The sequence below is a fragment of the Halichoerus grypus genome, chromosome 14, assembly GCF_964656455.1.
Source record: "Halichoerus grypus chromosome 14, mHalGry1.hap1.1, whole genome shotgun sequence".
Classification (NCBI taxonomy): Eukaryota; Metazoa; Chordata; class Mammalia; order Carnivora; family Phocidae; genus Halichoerus; species Halichoerus grypus.
In genome coordinates this window covers 37,421,565-37,440,947 of record NC_135725.1, presented here as the reverse complement: position 1 = coordinate 37,440,947, position 19,383 = coordinate 37,421,565, and the positions used below count along the sequence as shown (strand labels likewise).

Here is a 19,383-nt window from a genome sequence, read left to right as displayed (position 1 = left end):
CGCCGCCGCCGCCGCCGCCGCCGCCACCCCGGCTGGCGCTCGGAACATCCAGCGCCACGTCTTCCCCGCCCCGGCTCCCGCCCGCCAGAGCCGGGCCCGCGCCGCTGGCAGCCATCAAGTGGCTCGTTAAGGAAATGCAGGTGAGTGCGTGCGGCCGAGCGGCTGCTGCTGGAGACGTGGAGTGTGTGCCTGTGTGTGCGAGAGGGGGGAAGAGGGAGTGCGAGCCAGCGAGCGAGTGCGGGAGCGGCCGGGAGATGCTCGCCGCCTCTGCTCCCCGCCCCGCCGCGCCCGCACCCGCATCCGCACCCGGCGGCCCGAGCGCGTGGGGCAGCGCCTCGCCCTGACTGCCGCTCGCCTCCCCGCGGTCTCGGCGGCAGCTCAGCCGGCCACCCAGCGGCCTCCCCCCGCCCCGGCGGTCCCCTCCCAGCCCGAGCCCTCCCGCTGCTCCTCCTCCTCAGCCTCCTCCCCTCGCGCGCCGCTGACAGGCAGCCTTGGCGGGGAGAGAGTGCAGGTACTTTGCCTTCAGAATAATTTGCAGGACCCAAGCAAGCTTTCGGAGCGCCCTTATTTTCTTCGGTCGTTGCCTCCTCCCTCCGGGAAAGAAGATCCCACTTTTGAAACAAACAGCCCCTGAAGCACCCTGCCCAAGCCAAAGCCCGATGGGCTGCTGTGCATGTGCTGTCCTTTCTTGCAGTTTATTCTGGGCCTGTGTGGAATAGAAAGACAATTCTTTATTTGACTGGTAGGAAAGAAAAGAGAAGACTCCTCAGGGTTTCCAAGGAGGACTGGAGCGGCTGCTTTAGTAAGTAAACTGTGCTTTTGTATTTCTTTTCTCTAAAGTGAGGCATATGCTGAATGCTCTCCCTTCAGATGGTGTAGTCACAGTTCGTTTCACCGGGGACGAAGTTGACTTATATAACTTAAGTAGTTCTTAATTGAGAAGTGGTTTGCTAAGCTCTTTATTTATTTGTTTTATTTATTTATTTATTTATTTATTTATTTATTTATTTTTGAAGAACATTCAGAAGACTTAAGTATGGGAAACCTTACTGAGGATCTGATTTCTAAACGTTTATTGTTTAAGGGCTTGTTGGAAGCCTGGCTTGTGAAACGTTGGTTGGTTCTAAGATTTAAGGATGGCTACCCAGAAAAAGGTTGAGAATTCTAACCTGGTTCACTTCTCCTGCTACCTTCCACCTCAGCCTTAACCCACACCAACTCCCATCCTTCTCTGACTTCACTTGGTTGCTTGCTTTATCTTTAGTCCTGAAGACAGCTTGCCAAAAAATTGGGTCAAGGGAAAGTTAATAAAGATGGTTTGAAAGACCGGGAGAAAATCCTGTTGAGGTTTCTAATGCTTGTAGGTAGATGAGATGTGGAAGAAAATCCTGGAACTAGGCTAGTTTGGATAATTTGGATGAAATTAATTTGGAGAGAGAATGTGAAAAATGCTTTGGAGAGGATAGGAGCTGAGGCTGTGACTTTGACACAGCAGGTTATAAACTGTGACAGGGACTCAGCAGCCAGTGACAGGTTTAAGGTGTCTCCTAGGGCTGAATATCTCTGCATCAAAAACTTTTGCAGGCAGTATTCCTCTTGGGGCTAACATCACCATGTCAGTAGCTGCAGCATTTCTGTAAAAACAAGTAGGACACTATTCCTCTCTCTGTGAAAGGGCTAATGATACATTTAAAAAGAATAAAAGATATACAGTCTAACATTTGCCAGTTTTCTGTAATATCTAAATAAAACCCTTGTGTTATGTCAGTAAAAATATAGTTGAGTCAGTTTGTTTTGCACAAGAGGGAGAGAATCAATAACATTTCAGCATTTTTTTTCTTTATTACTGCCAAATGGACTCGGGATCTAATTCTTCTTGCATTGTTACATATACAGTAGATACCATAGGAATTGCAACTTAGATACAACAGAGCTGAATTTTAACAAAGTCAAAGTTCTCTGACATAATAGCATTCATGCTGACTAGTGTAGAACAGTCATTTAAAAAGTTTGTTTTATCTTTAACTTTCAATTTTCTGTTTCAGTGTAAAGCACACTTTTACAAGCAAATATCTTTAAGAGTTATGAACCAGATTGAAAATTAAAGCCACTTATCTCGCAGAATTTTTTTTTTTCAACAGAACACCTTACCATTAAATAATATCTAAGGGCTCTCTTCTATTTAATTGCCAATACTGATAAAGTAAAAAAAAAAAAAAAAAAGTACCTTTATATTTACTCAGATGAGTATATAAAAGTGGCAATATTCATTTGGCATTGATTTTTAAAATTTTAAGAGTAAACTAATGTACAATGGTTTTAAAAAAGGAAAGATCTTTTAGAGTTGCTATGGTTCTTGAATGTCAAAAGCTCTGAATATCTTGGGACATAAGTTTTTAGGGTAATGAAATAATAGTAGGATAATTGATGAATTTGTTGACATGAAGTTATAATATATGGAAATCGTTTGGGAAAGATATGTCATTGTTTCTTGTATATTATTTTATTTTCTATCCAGATGGGTTTTCTTAGAGGTATTGCTATTCTTAGCTGCCATTTCTGCTATTGGTTTAAAATGAATTTAAGTAATTTAAAATTAAGCCCTCGTTTGATCAGAGTTGTAAAGCATATGACCTCTACTTACTTGTGACCTCACATATCTGAAAGGATATCTGATGTTTGAAAAAGCAATTCTTGAAAAATAAAAGGTAAGAGTGTACTGAAGTAGCCAATTTTTAAGAGTGGTTCAAACATGTTATCACATATATTATTATAAGACACATTTTCTACAGTAGAAAAAACATGACAGAATTGTTGATCCTGTTCAAATTGCTGAAAGCAAAGATTTACAATTAACATGAAAATTAATGTGACACACATTCTGCCTATGTTCTAATTATGTTTTTGTGCTAAGGAAGATAGCCTGAATTAAAACCATTTCTAGTCAGGCTTGTACATATTATATTTGATCACTTTCAAAAAAGTCAAAACTGGATGGGGTGATCAAATTGTCGGGGTTTGTTTTGTTTTGTTTCCTTGTTTTCTTTTTATTTGTTTTTCTTTGTTTTTCTTTGTTTTTTTTTTTTTTTTGCCACAAGTTTTCTATGCAATACAGAGGTGGTTGCAACTTTAAAGTTGAAAAAATAAAGTTGCTAGTGTCAGCAGTAATGTGTTTTATTATGCAATTGTTCTTGTTATTCAGATCAGATAATGGCCCTATGAAATACATAAGCAGTCTGCAGGGAATGAATGATTAATTCCTCTAACGTGTGCTTACTAAAGGAGTTCTTACTAATAAAGTGCTGTATACCTGCATTTGCTTACAGTTGCAGTTGGTGAAGGCAAACATACTTTTCTTTTCCTTTAATACTAACAGAATTTACAGGTCTAGTCCTGCAACTATAGTAACTTAAAGATGATTTTGTGGAACACATAATCTTATATTTTATAGAACCCTTTGGATATATATGATTGCTATTTACTTAAAACAATTGATTTAGAAAGTAAAATATTGTTAATTAAATGTGATACTAAAAGACTGAACTATTAAAATTTTTGTTTTTCTCTCAATGGAATGACATTCTATCTCTCCTGTGTATTACTATTTGGATGCGGATGCAAACTGCAAGTGCAAAGGATGTTTTTCTTTAGTAATATTAAGTGTAAGAGAAAAGTTAAAATATTGTTGTTATAAAATAATTAGATAGATACTCTGTTAAAATTTTGGGAATGGCTAATAGTGCACGTGACCATTGTGGTTACCACTGGGTAAATTGTTTTGCAGTTAGAGGTGTATCCTTGATTAACTTTCAATATCTTTGCATTTCTAAGACTGGATTATAGGTGAAGGTGGGAAATGGATGGATTTTATGTGGTGATTTGATAACAGGTGACCTGAAACACATACTACACATTTTAAACTTACCTACCCAATGTCTTCTGTTTTTAGAAATTTCTAAAAAATGTGATTTTTCAAAATTGTATAATTGAATATATCAATATGCATCTCTCACATTTAACACAACAAATAACTTTATTTCAAGATTCCTCTGTTGTTTGGAGAAAATAACTTAATTTCAGTCGTATTATTTTGGACTTACACTTATAATGAATTTAACAAACGTTAGCAAGGCAAATTTTATGATGGTATATATTTGATAATACTAATTTAAGAGTTTATAGTGAAAATTGGATGAGTAGGATTTTGTATCCAGTTGAGTGTAATTTGAATTTATTTCCTTATATATTTAAGTGCAAATTTTTATGACTGCTGTCAGTTCACTGGATTTTAATCAGGCTGTTCAAAAGCAATTTGGCATCCATAAAGAATAAATGAATTTCCACTGGTAGAATCCATGAGGAAGTTAACTGTACTTGCAATAATGGTTATGTTTTTTCAAACTCTTTAAAAATGTGTTGAATGAAAGAAAATGAATGAAGAATCAAAAATGAACATTGCCCATTAGGTGAACCCTTATATGAGTGTAGAATCAAATGTTTTGAATTTTTCTCTCATCTTTATAATTGGCAGTGTGAATCCAGGGAGGTAACTTGGACTCTCCGAGTTTTCTCCTGGGTTTTTCTCCTCTGTCCAGTAAAGACAAATTGAACTACAATTTGAGACAGTTTAAATTCCAAAATCTCATGGAACAAGATAATATAACTAGTAATATAATTAATAGTAGCATTTAGCAAATTGTTAGATTATACTGTGGCACCTTGAGAACCCAGAGAGGAGTTGTGGCAGCCATCTTGTTTAGAGAAGGGCTAAGGAAATTGTCCCCCCATATTGGAGGTGACTGGACCTGTTGCTATGTGGATTAAATGTTTATGTGGAAGAGAGTATGGAAGGAAGGGAGTGGATTAAAATTCCTCTAAACCACCCTTTCCTCCAGCTACTGAAAAAATATTACGTAAGTAAGTATTTTTGGATTTGTTACTCTATTTAATACCAAAAGGTTATGAGAAGATAAAAATGAAAGAAATTGCATAGTGTCTTTTGACTTCCTTTTTTTCTCCTCTTAGTTTATTATATATTCTATTTTACAATATCATGTTTAGATAAACATGCACAATTTAATTACATTGTTTTTATTGCCCTGAGATACATGTTATAAACTGTCACGGCTAGAAGTAACCACATAAAAATTCATTTCAGCCCCTGTATTTTAAAGAGGAAACTAAAGACTTCAGAGGTTAAAAACTACAAAGGTGACATATACTTCCCAAGTTCACGGAGAGGTTTTATATCACAAAGCAGTAGTATCTAAGATGATACATTGACAAGTAAATACATAAACAATAATTTATATACCTGTTAGTAAATTATTAATAAAAATTCCAATTGATGATGTACGGTACATTTATCTAAAAAGATTTTATAATGACAAAACTTCTAATCATGGAAAGTGAACACAGAGAAAGAATATATACAATATTAATTTTGAGTGCTTGCTTTTCTTATAGAAAACCAAGATTGTATTCCTAGATAGAATTCATGTTATATAATTGATGAAATTGAAAAGATTTTTCCCTCTAAGAAAATCAGTATGTCCAATCTTTCCCTTTTCTGATATAAATATTTGGGTGGTAGCAAGTGGACCTCTAACTCCATAAAATGTTTTATATTTTAAATCACTGGACAATGGGAAATCATGCTGTATTTAAAATTTATTTACTTCTGAATGCAAGATATAGCTGATTAATTAGAGAGCTTATTTGCTTTCCATTTTGTGTGTTTGGTTGTGTGCATGTGTGCGCGTGTATGTTTAAGCACAGGTGTTCAAGGTGGAACTTAGTGAAAATGGTGCACTTAAAATTTTAGAAGTGTATGTATAATAATTGAATAGTGTAAGAGAGATAACATACATTAGGGGATGATATATCAAATTGCTCTCTGACTGATTCTTAAATCAAATGAAAGTTCAACAGTATACCATATTACCAAGGTCTTGCCTTGTTTAATAAGCCCATATATTTTCTAAATACCACATTATAATAATTAAATCTTCTTAAGGTTGAGATTATAGAATTGCAGAGAACATAATTGCTGTTCTTTCACATTATTATTACAGACCTTACTTACCTGGTTTAGTATAGGTACTTACATTAGGTGCTAAAAAAGGAAAGAAAAAAAATCAGTATTTGATTATGACATGGTTAATTGCTTAAAAGCTGCCATCATTAATCTCAAGTTAAATTAAATGTATTATTTTAACTTGGATACCTTGTTATCATTCATTGCCTATTTGATTTACTTTGTAAGGGAACAATAAAAGTATTACACTTAAACACAGAATTAGTGAATTTTATAAAATTCCTTTTAAGCATGCAATTATTTAACTAATCAGCTATGCAAGTCTATTAATGCATTTACTCTATTGGAACTGCTGTGAATTATACTTTTAAAAAACTATCCAAAGTTATATTTCTCAAGTGTAGTTTGTATTCAAAAGGGGCTCCATCAACAGCTACATGAGAAAACAAAGCTGGGGAAGTCTGAGTGCACATACTCCTTTTTACTATTTACCTGCTAATCACATGCATTGTGGGATTTGTATCACAGGATATACTCCAGTTCCTTTGGTTAGATGGACCTGATAGCTTAGGACAAAGGTCTAGAACATAGCTTCCTTCCAATTCCAAGAAAGGTTAATTTATAATACAGAACCAGAAAATAATAAGCAAGAGCAATAGAATGCTTCCTGTTTTTTAAATGAAGTGGTCTAGGTCATTTGTCCAAGGTGGAAAAATACCCATATAAGTTTCTATTCCTGAAATGTTATCCCAGTACAGTGACCTAGAATCTTTACAATAAAGGTCAGAAATTCTACTGAGAAGTAGAATAAAGGATGAAAAAGAGGATGGAGAAAGGAAAGACTTGTTAATCTTGCCCTGGAGGCAATATTCTTCCACTTTTTATTTTTCCCACAAATGGGTTTCAAAATCAGAGATATGACTTTTCACTTTGGGGTAAATGGCCATCAAATTAACCAGGGATCTGGCTCTTATTAAATTGTGCCAGTTTATGCCATTGTTACCTTGTATCATCTGGAGCCATTGAGAAGGTCAGTTTATCAGTTCATAATCTGCTTTATGTCTTCCTTTGATTTTGTCACAGAAATTAAGGACAGGACAATAATTCAGGTATCATAGTCATATTTCTACTCCTGGAAGTTACATTCTCTTCTGTTTCCTAACTTATATGTATTTTCAAGTTAGAGTCTGTAGTCAGGGGTATACAACATAATATTTGGCCCCCAAATATTTATTCAGTCTCCCCTGTACCAAGCAGTGCTGAGTAAAACACTCATAAGCTAGCAATATAAAGCTGCCTAAATTGTGACCATCCTATATTCTTACGAAATGTTTCCCCATTATCAAGATTTTTTTTTTTTTTTTTTATTCCATGGAGAAAATAGAATTTCCCCAAAGAATCTTTCTGTTTAAGTCACAGAAAAATTTCCAGGTACATGCCTTCTTTTGCCATTTTTTTTCTTCTCGTTCACTGTCATCCTGAGTCAAAACCATCTTTTATGGAAGCCGGGTGGAATCCCTGTTGCTTACTTAGCAGTGGCAGGCTATGCTGTATTCCACTGGAATTAACTGACACCCTTCATCATCTTCAAAGCTGTATTGCTCCAATGCTAATTTTTCAGGTGCCCCACTCTCCAAAGTTCTAGAGAAACAGTAAGGCATGGTAAGCATATCACTATACCATCCTCATGTCTACAAGAACAGGAAGCTCCAGCAAATCTCCAGACCACTGTAGCAGTTCACAATCTATGTATCAATCTCCCATATTTCCAAATTCATAGGATATAACACAAGTTAAGGTCAAGGATCATGTTGTTAGTCTACGTATAACCAAAGCATCATAGAAGTGCATTGGTTTTCTCAGGAAAGAGAACAGGCAGAGAAAAGAGAAGAAATTCTGCCTGTACATTTTGATGTGTGTGTTATTTTCATAAAAAGGCCTTATAATATGTACATTGGATCAAAGAACCAAAGAGGAAGACAAAAGTGTAATTTAAATTTTTAGAAACTTACTTGGATTGTTATGTGTATTTGGAGTTAAAAATATTACCCAAATTTACCTCTTGATTTTTCTAGAATAAGTAATGGAAACATTTCTGACTTAATTTTAAAGACTTTCCCTTTGTATTCCCTCTAAAAACCGTTTCCAAATTTCATTGTCCGTACTACTTAAAAGAAACATTTGAAAAACAGTGCCAATATAATATATTGTTTCACTCTCAAAGGCTCTTTTATATTTCTAAATTTTAATGCTGGGCTATGAACATCACAAAGAGGAAAATTTTCCCTGACATTTGTTATTTCCCATTATATTATATAATATACTCAATTAGTTCTTAGTTAATATTTATTTGTGGTATTTACTTCAATGGATCATTGCTTGCAATTTTAGTGTGTAAGGATGTCCGGTGGCTTCTCCTCTTAATGGATGTGTTCATTCTGTGTCATATGTGTTATCTATTTATTTCCTCCTAGGATACATATGTGGTTAGCTCTGTAAGACATGGCTTCTCCTCATCATGTACACCTGTATGGTTGAAGACAATAGGGCTTTCTTGTGGTAGAATTGTGTGCTCTCAAGGACTGAATTCAGCACTTCAGTGTCCCATTTCCCTGCCCCTCAGGAAGGCATGCCTTCTTGTTGTTTTTTAGGGTCTTGAAACCTTCCTACCTTCCTGTGTACCCCTTCCATTGTGGGAACTTAATAACATAAATTACACATTTGCTGAAACACAGTGATAATTACTGGCTTTTTGAAGGGGTGCATCTTAAGAATTATTCTAATTGTAATATATATGTAACAGTAGGTATGTTATAAACAGTATACACACAGGCGCACACGTATACACACACTTTTTTTGGGGAAAGGAATTTCAGGCAATATCTTAAAATGACTGGGTGTGAAATCTTATGTAGGCTGAACCTGGAGATCAGTCCGTTTAGGAGGCTAGGTCAGAAGAGATCATATGGTTCCCCCTAGGGCAGGCTTCTTTTGTCTCTTACTTAACAGGCCTATCTTTTCTCATTTCAGTTTCTACTGCCAAGTTTCAGTTTTCTGCCCATTTCCTTTGTCCTTAATGGGAACCCAGTGTTGTAATTACACAGGGATGACTCTGTCGGGCACATGAGAGTATAAAAGTGTATGTTAAGGTTTTTAAATAGATATTGCCATTGTTTGTATTGTAATTTCCTTTACAGTTCATTTGTCCCTCTCATTGATAAAACAATCTGCATTACATACATAGTCCATCACTTCTTAATGATGACACTCAAAGGAGGAAGCAGTGTTTTCCCTCATCAGAGATGGCCTCAGGGTCTTATTTTTCTCTTGGGTTTTTGAATTTTGTGTGTGTGTGTGTGCCATATTGCCTTCTCATGAGCTCTGAAAATATCTTCAGATAGAGGTAATTATACTAGCTAACATTTATTGATTTTATATGCCTGTCATTATTTTATTATTTTATTTTATTTTATTTTATTTTATTTTATTTTATTTTCATTTTATTTTTATTATTATGCCAGTCATTATTTTAAATGCTTTACATGCATTAACTCATTTATTCCCACATCAGCCCTGTGAAGTTGGTACAGTTATTATCTTTAATTTACAGATGAGGAAACTAAAGTACGTAGAAGCTAAAGAAACTTGCCCAAGGTAGCATATCAAGTGCGGTAACTGTGCCCTCTGACTGTAGATCCCACATTTGAAACCACTTTGTCATATTGACATTTTGGCACATTGATTTATGTTTTTCCAGATGTACATTAGTATACAAAAGGATTTCCATAGGTTCTGTATATCAAGAGTGGAAAAAGTGAGAGATCCCAGTTCTGCTTTTATAATACGGTTCTTTTCAAATGAAACAAACACGAGTTATTGTCAGTAAATAACATACATGAATAGAACACTGTCAAAGTGTTGTTGAGGGGAAAGAAGCAGGGACAAAACACATCAAGGCAATCTATCTCCACGTAGCTGTTCCCAAAGTTAGTGGATAAGCATGGCACAAATGTTTTTGAGTGTATTCCTTTTCTTCCTTGGAAATATTTGATCTGGTAGAAAGAGAACCTGATGTGCTCTTTGCTTTTCTCTAGTGTACGCCTCCAACCTCAGGGCCCTTCCCTGGAGTAGACTGATCCAAGTGGTTCCCACTACTCAGGCCTCTGTAGCTTCTTGGCCATGATTTTATGCTGTGTCAGCTGTTTTACATGCCTTGCTGCACTTGGTGACTGGTGACCAAGAGCCATACTTTTTGAGAATCAACTAAGATGCTTGAGTCACTCTGTGCTATGTAAAAGACATAGCAGAATAGAAATGCAAAGACAGGGGAGATGAGCTTTGGGTGCACTGTAGAGTTAAATTCAGTGTCAAGAGGGGCTTATCTGTCAGGGAATATTATTCAGAGTATTTTGATGCACATTTCCCATAATATTGAAATGAGACTGGCATGATTAATTGATGCAAAGTGTAATGTAAGGGATACTAATCATAAGCACTAAAGAAATAAGTGAGAAGAGGAAAGCCAAAAATTGATCCTGTAAGAATCATCTTAATTACAATTATTTATGTGAACTCTTACTACTTATGCCTCCTAGCCATGTAGTCTGGGTATTATTAACCCAATTGCATCATATTGGGTTAAATTTGTTGTAAATTTAATTTGATTGTAATAGTCAACTACTTTTATTTGCTTATTTTTTTCTGGTATATTGATCATGTTTTTCGAATTTTAGTATGACTGCTTACTTGAAACTGAAAAATAAATGGAATGAATATGAGTTACAACATAAATCATGATTTAGCCTTCAGATTATAAGAATGGAAAAGTTAAACCATTACCTCTACATTAACTAAATTAAAGAAAGCTTGAATAAAGTGATCCCCAGTAAACATTTATTGGGTTTCTAATATATGAGAAGTGCTCAATGCGTATTGATGGAAATCTGGTGCCCTAATTTTGAAAGGACATGAGAAATATCTTTGATGTTCTGTAAAATTATCAGAAATGCTGTGTGACGTTTTAAAAATCAAACAAAATAAAACATTAGCTTTGCTCTTTCTAAGCTTATTGAATCAACACTTCTTACGTCTTAGGTATATGTTTGTCAAGTTATAATTTTATTTAATACCACAAGATGGCAAAACACATAAAAAATTGCTTTTTTTCCTATACAGGAGGAATACATAATACCAAAAATAGAAAGTTAAAGTTGTTTGATGACTCATATTTCAAGAGGTTCAAACCTCTTCCTTTCAGGTGTGAAAGATACAGAAACACTTAGCGAACAGTGTAATTGGATTATCTTTTAACCCCCTAGGGTCTTCCTAAGGTCTTTCTTCCTTTGTGTGTTCTGATTACTTGCCAAGAAAATTTACTGAATTTTCAGTTGTAAATGAGAATTGAGGAGTGGAAAGGTGCCAGCCTGGGTAGTTTGATGATACAGACTTGTCCACTGGAGACCTTCACAGAACTGCTAAACTGTTAAACTACTTGTTACAAGCTAGGGTTTGGCCTCCTGTCATTGAAATACTTGTAAGAGGAATAATGATTAAGAATGAGAAACAAAGAAGCCTGGAAATGTTTAACACATTGGCAGTACTATCCTTTTATTTCTTTGCAATTTACGAAGAAAGAAGACATAATCTTTAGGTTCAAAGTGTTTTTAAACAGGTGGTCCCAATTATTCTTGAAATATACTATACTCATTATACACAATTTAATTTGGATTAATGATGTGAGTAGAGCAACATATCTTGGATTGGGTCTCCAAAGGCAAACAGATGTAATAAGTACTGGTAATTAGCTAAAATAAGCAAAATTTGCAACTTCAAGTGAGTAAAGTTTTTTAGAAGTCTAGATTGTCTCATCAAATTTGTGGCAGTGTCCACATTTAGCTCTGTGGGAGTCCTGTTGTAAAATGATACCTTTCAGTCACTAAGCTCTGTGAAGTCCACCTTTTATTTATCGTATTTTTTTTTTAATCAAATCTTTCCCCTGGCCATAACTTTGCTTCAGAGTCTTACCAAATTGTTGTAATCCATTTGGGCTGCTATAACGAAAATACCGTAGACTAAGTGGCTTATAAACAACAGAAATTTATTTCTCACTATTCTGGAGCCTGGCAAGTCTGAGATTAAGGTACAGGAAGATTTTGTATCTAGTGAGAGTCCATTTCCTGGTTCATATACAATCTTCTTGTTCCTGTGTTATCACATGGGGGAAGGAGCAAGGGAACCCTCTGCCGTTTCTTTCTAAGAGCACAAATCCCATTTGTGAGGGTTCTATCCCCATGATCTAATCCACATCCTAAAATTCTTACCTCCAATTGCCATCCAATAGGTTTCAACATACAAATTTTGGGAAAACACAAGCATTCAGTCCATAGAACAAATCTTACCTATATGACTATTTCCTGTTTCCCTACCTTTACCTCATTTCTATTCTTTTCCCTGCAAATCTGATCATGCTTAAAACATTAAAAGATTCTTTACTGAAAGAAGTATAATGTTAAAAAAATTTCGTGTGACATAAAGCGAACTTTATAACCCAGGTTGCAAACAATCTTTTTATCTTTGTTTCTTGCCTTCTTTCCACCACCCCACGTATTCTGTAATAAATGTATAAATACACTGAAATTAAAAATTGAGTAACTTAAGTGGCTTATGATGAAAATAATGATGATGATGGAAATTTAAAATTGCATTTTCCTTGTTGAGGAGGCTGTCTCAAATTTTGTGATGTTATATATATGTGTCCTTCAGACATTAATTTTGAATCTTATTTCAGAGTATATTGAGTATCCTTTTCAGCCAATGACATATACAATAGAATGCCAACTTTTGAGGGACCTCTGTCTCTTTGTGGCTTTGCTCAAGATGAACCACCTACTATATTACTTCTTCACAACAAATTGATCAGTTTCTTTTGCTTCCCAGCAGTGGCCAGTATCTGCCATACAAAGTAATGATCTCTAGCAAAATTTTAGGTTGTGTTTCCCCTGCCAGCTCCAAAGTGGTCAGCCTTTCTTGGCTTACCATCCTGGCACTATGTGGGTTTCTTACTGTAGCCCAGCCCCCATAGGCACAGGCTTTGCTGCTCATAGCTTGGCTGAATGCCAGCTCTTTGTTGCTGGAGATGCTACTGTAACATCTGTTGAGTAAGGCACTTATGTATTTACTGACATCAATCTTAAGAATTTGGGTATACTTTCTTGATTTGGGGCATGCATTGTATGTAACATGAAGTCTGTCTTAAAGAGAATCTTGCAGTTCAAAAAGGGACATAGTATGTATTTTTTTTGAAATTAAATCATTTTTATTGCTAAAAGTTAATTGACAAGTATTAAAGAGAAAAATTCACTATTAACTATTAAAGAGCTGGAAGCTTGATATATATAATTTAGGAATTGCTACTACTCACATAACTGTTCAGCTTTATGTGAAGGTTAACAGAAGGGGGGTTCTTGCACTTAAGCTAACAATTAACATGATGTATTATTTTAAACTAGAAATTTTAAACCACTCTATAAGAATTACATGCCTCATAGCTAATGTTATAATTGTATCATATTACTTAGGTTCAAGTTCTTCCTTCAAAGAGTCATCAGAATAACATGGATAGAAGAGACTTTTGAACACTTGCCATCTCTTGCTGCTGAGTTTCCATCATAATTTTTTTTTGCAACATAGCCATTTCTTTTCTAAGTTCATTTTGTGCACCAGTAAGTAGATTATCATGATTCTTCTCCAAGTCCTCCATACTCTTTATGAACTGCTCATATAACTGTCTAATTGTTTTCAGTCTCTGGCTCTGAACAAGTCTAGATTGTTGAAAAACCTTTTGTTGCTGTCGAAACATGTTGGCTAGTTTTTGTTCTTGTTCCTCAGCTTTCTGCATATGTATATCCCACTGCTGAAACAAAGTCAGAAACTGCTGAGAATATTCTTGGTTAAGCTTCTGCCTTTGCTCTTGTTGGGTTTTCCAAACATGTTCAATTTTCTGGTTACTAGTTTTGAGAGAAGCCTTTGTATGCAATTCTAGTCTTTTTCTCTTGGCAAGAAGAGCCTTGTTAATGTCAGCTCCAAATTTTTCCAGCATATTTTGTACTTCACCCCCCACATCTTCAAATATTGCTGCAGAAGTCCTTTTCTTCCCATGCTTATCAATTACTGGAGTCTTCCCTTCAGTAACATCCTCCTCTGAACCACTCAGATCTTTTTTAACTTCTTTCTCAAAGTCATAGGCTCTTATAACCTGATCCTCCATTGATGTCTTCCCAGATTTCCCTGTATATTTTCTTCCAGAGGGCACCATATTTAGATGTTTTCTGAGGCTTACGCTTGGCTAGCGCCTGTATTTTTTTTTTTTTTTAATGTAGCCTTGATACTTCTTATAAAAGAAGCCAAAAAAACCTTTGTGGGATATTTAGATAACATCTGAGCAATTTTCTATGGATTTACCAAATAGACATTATTTTTAAAGGAAATTCATTTACATAATGGTTTGAAAAATCATTGATTTTAAGTTAGTAAATTTTGATTGCCTTAGGAAAGTACTCCAGATTTTAAAGTGGTATATCATCAGATAAAGTAAGTAATGTAGTCAGTGTCCATATCAGGATTTTTAATTTTTATTTTGAAAATATTGCATGAACACCTTCTTTAGATCCAAAATAATGTGATTAACTGTGAAAATGTTGATTTTACCCATATTGAAATATTTCTGTGATCTGAAGAACTTATAATATTGGGAAATATGCTTCTTTGTATTAGTGACTAAAGATGATAATTATTAAGTGGAATCTGTTGGGAGACTGAGAGAACTCAGAAGGTGTAAAAGCTTGTGAGTAGAAGAGGAAAGAATCAAGGTGTTCTGTTATTGGTAAAAACATCACAGAACTGAAGGGAAAAGGGCTTGAAGGTAGAGTAATCTTGAATTATTTCAATTTGTGTAAGATCTTAGTACTGAGTTCTCTGATTAAGTAACTCAATAGCCACATGATCAATGGGATAGTTTGGAAAATTATAAAATGTTCATGACCAACCTTTAGAAAAAAAGTTGGAATATTTGTCATGGTAATCAGTCATTTGTTTGTCTTTTTTCTGTGAGATAACCAGTCTAAAATTTCTAAGGTCCTTCCTTCCCCTATATTTTGCATCATATATCAGGATTCCTAATTGATATAAAATCAAATAAAATTAAAGTCCTTGTTAACCTGCATGCTACACTGCAAAAAATAAATTGGTAGCAAAGTAAATATGATTTAAACAACATTATACAAATTAGATTACAGACTAAGCTGCTGTAACCATGAGACCCCAAAACAAAATATCTGAAATGAAATAGAATTATTTTTCCCACTTAATAGTTCTAAGGTGAGTGGGCCAGCGTAATGGGATAGCACTGTTTTCATAAGGGCATTCTTGCAGCCAGGCTTCTTCCAGTTTGTTGTTCAGCTATGACCTAGAGAATCGTCTTCATCTGCATGTCAGATCTATATCATATATAAATAGGAAGTCAAGGGAAATAGCTTTGCTTTAAGGGAATTTTCATTCTACGACCATTAAATTCAGTCACATGGTCGTACCTGGCTTCATGGGAAGCTGGGAAATGTAGGACATAACTGAGTAGTCATGTACCTAGCTAAAATTTGGGAGTTGCTGGGGCGCCTGGGTAGCTCAGTTGCTAAGCGTCTGCCTTTGGCTCAGGTCGTGATCCTGGGGTCCTGGGATCGAGCCCAGCATTGGGCTCCCCGCTTGGTGGGAGGCCTGCTTTTTCCTCTCCCACTCCCCGGCTTGTGTTCCCTCTCTCGCTGTCTCTGTCTTTGTCAAATAAATAAAATCTTAAAATAAAATAAAATAAAATTTGAGAGTTGCTGTTATTGAAAGGAGGAAGAGGAAAATAGATATTGAAGGAATTAATATTCTCTGCCTTACCCATTCACTCCTCATCTTATCAAAAATTGGTGGTAGGTTACATTATCTTCCTTTTTCTCTTTATATCCTACACTGTTCTCCTTTCCTCTTGAATCTAGAACAGGTAGTTTAGATGTTTTGTCATCTATACCATAGTTGGGATTAACAAGAAAAAAAATCTAGTGCAAAGCATTTGATTTCACTAATAGGGAAGAAGAGGCCCCATGATGTCACATGACAAATTCTTATAATTAGTTTTTCAGAAGTAAAGGTGAAAATTAGAACCCAGGTAACTCGACAGTCCCAACTTCTGTACAATAAAGAGTGTGACTGGATTTTTGTATACTTTTGGTTTATTTTCTGTGGAGAATCACCTAAAAAGTAACACTTGGAAGACAGTTGTTAGAATGTTGTTGTTCTTTCTTCACCTTCATTTTCTTTTCATGCTAGTGAATCTTTCCTTGCTATGTGAGTGAATGCCAAGCAGATATTATGCAGCCATCAAAAGGAGTGAAATCTTGCCATTTGCAATGGGACGTGGATGGAACTGGAGGGTATTACACTGAGCGAAATAAGTCAATCAGAGAAAGACATGTATCATATGATCTCACTGATATGAGGAATTCTTAATCTCAGGAAACAAACTGAGGGTTGCTGGAGTGGTGGGGGGTGGGAGGGATGGGGTGGCTGGGTGATAGACACTGGGGAGGGTATGTGCTATGGTGAGTGCTGTGAATTGTGTAAGACTGTTGGATCACAGACCTGTACCTCTGAAACAAATAATGCATCATATGTTTAAAAAAAGAAGAAGATAGTAGGAAGGGAAAAATGAAGGGGGGGGGAATCGGACGGGGAGATGAACCATGAGAGACTATGGACTCTGAGAAACAAACTGAGGGTTCTAGAGGGGAGCGGGATGGGAGGAGATGGGTTACCCTGGTGATGGGTATTAAAGAGGGCACGTATTAAATGGAGCACTGGGTGTTATACACAAACAATGAATCATGGAACACTACATCAAAAACTAATGTAATGTATGGTGATTAACATAATATAATAAAATAAAAAAAAAGAAATCATAGGCAAGGTCTTATTCACTTTAAAATATGACAGTAGGTCAGTTCTTTTTTTTTGAAGAAACATCTACTTTGTGCTAGGAAATTCAAAACTCATAATATTTATGATGAAACTGAATAGAATGTCTAAGATGAAATCAAAGAATGACTTAATAAAAATATAGAATTGATACTTTATAGTTATAATCTATGTCTCTTCAGGTTTTGTAAAGTTGCCTAAGTTTAGAAAACTGAACTTCAATCTGTGTCTTGCTGGTCACTCTATCCACAGTGCAGTTGTCTGATAAGAGTATCTAAGTTTCCGGTGAATCCTGCTGGTAGATTTGATGACAGCAAATGCCTATATCTTGCATCACACCCATCCATCAGGAATGCATTAGCTTTCATGCTCTCCCAGAGAAGAATTATTTTGAAGTTGTCCAGAGAATCAGCATAAATTGAAAGCTTATAGCAGGCCCACCTGGAAAGACCCAATATTCAATGGAAGTTATGTTATGTTCTTAATATACACTGTAGAATTACTTATGAGAAAGTATAGAGTGCTTTTTGCTGACATTCTAGCTGTAAATAATGCAAGAGTAAACACTTTAATAATTTCAATTAATTCTGAAGTGTAGCTTTAATTTTTCTAATTACAGTCGGTATTCCTAAATCTGAGACTTCTGGCGGAAGTTAATGAAATCTTTGCTTACCATTGCAGTTACATTATGGAACTTGTTGTTGAAGTGCAGGGTGCTTTAATTAAAAATATTTTCTCATCTAAAATGAGCTGTTTTAACTCCTTAAAAAAGTTTCAAGTCATGCATTATTTTAAAATGGATATTAAATGATTCCAACTGCATTTTTCAATTTCTGTTGATTTGCTATTTCAGTGTTAATAAAATGCCAGTTTTTATTCATGGGTCAAATGGTAGATTATTGCATTAGTTTAGTAAATTCATTTGAAGACTAAAACCCTGATAGTGCTCACAGTATATTTATACAAATTATAGATTGTTATAAATTTGCTTTGGATAAACAAAATCAAATAAAAAATTATAGTCTATAAGTAAACTATTTAACATGTGCATACGCTAAACATTTAAATGGCAGTCTTGGTAACAAATAATAACATATTTTATTATGTTATTATTTCTATGTAAAATAGAAATTTTGGGGGAGCCCCTTTATGTCCTTATTACTATCTGTGCTATTGGTAACAAAGTATGGGTTTTTTTGAGCAATTCTTGGTATCTCATTTGATATGTATAATAAAAAAAATCAAAGATTATTATGTATCTTTGAGAAAGCCTCTTAATAACCATCACACAAAGATAGTTATATAAGGTTTTTAGCTTTTTTGGAGCAGACGTCTTAAAAACACCTGTAAGTTTTTCATATTTAATTTGATTTACTTGGCAAAAGTTACAAATACTACCTAGGACTTGGTCTTTATTATGAGTCAAATATCCCATGGTTTGTTCACGTTATACTCATGTTCACTGCAATGTAGCCAAATGTTTTTCTAATATTAAATGAAAATACTCTGAACAAATAACAGAGTTCAGCCAATTCTCATATGTATGTGTACCTTTTCTTTAACTTTCATTCTTGACTACCAGCTTTTCATTTTTTGTATTCTACCAGTTCCTTAAGGTGTATATCATTACACCAATTTGGAGTCATAGATAAATTTAATTATGGCTCTGCCTTAATAAAAATAACTAATTTATATATTATATTGTGCAAACCCATAGGCAATATTCTAAAGGCATTTAAACATGTCTGCTTATTTTTTGTTTCCTTTTACTTTATACTGCCTTTAAAAATTTATCATTGTTTATAACCACACACACACACACAAAATTACTTTAGAAAAAATTTATCTTAGTAATTGCCAGACTATAAGAGCCAAATCTAGTGCCTGTGTTTGACAGGGACACGGTAAATGTGAGTAAATTAACACACACACATATGTAACATATATGTTATGTGTTACATATAAATATAATTAAGTGCTTTTTGGAAATCTTAACAATTTTCTCTTCTGTGTTCAATGTGTGTTCTGTAACTAAATAATACATTTGATTACAAAATAAATAGTTCACTATTTTTAAATGTACTGTACGGAATAGTCATTTCGATAAGGAAACTGGGCTTTCAAAATAGTCAAATTCAGATCACATCTAGGCTGTACTGATTACTAGATTCTTGACCATTGGCCAGTTACTAATATCAGCAAACTTCTCTTTTCTTATCTGTAAAGCAAATATCCTATTATGTACTTTAATGAATTCGTGTAGGGTTAAGTCAGAAAATGACCATGTAAGCACATGTATATTTGTAGGTATGTGACTGTGATTATGGAAGCTTACA

General features: G+C 35.1%; 1 protein-coding gene and 1 pseudogene across 42 annotated transcripts in view; one reads left to right on the top strand and one right to left on the bottom strand.

Moving 5' to 3' along the window:
- The first annotated feature begins 457 nt into the window (after positions 1-457).
- Positions 458-19,383, top strand: part of PTPRD (protein tyrosine phosphatase receptor type D) — a 2,297,676-nt gene continuing 2,278,750 nt past the window's right edge. For all 42 annotated transcript variants that reach the window (XM_078062238.1, XM_078062257.1, XM_078062277.1 and 39 more), the window contains exon 1: positions 458-802. The gene's annotated coding sequence lies outside the window, so the exon portion shown is untranslated. The remainder of the gene's footprint in view (positions 803-19,383) is intronic.
- On the bottom strand, positions 13,641-14,351 carry LOC118528386 (synaptonemal complex protein 3 pseudogene; annotated as a pseudogene).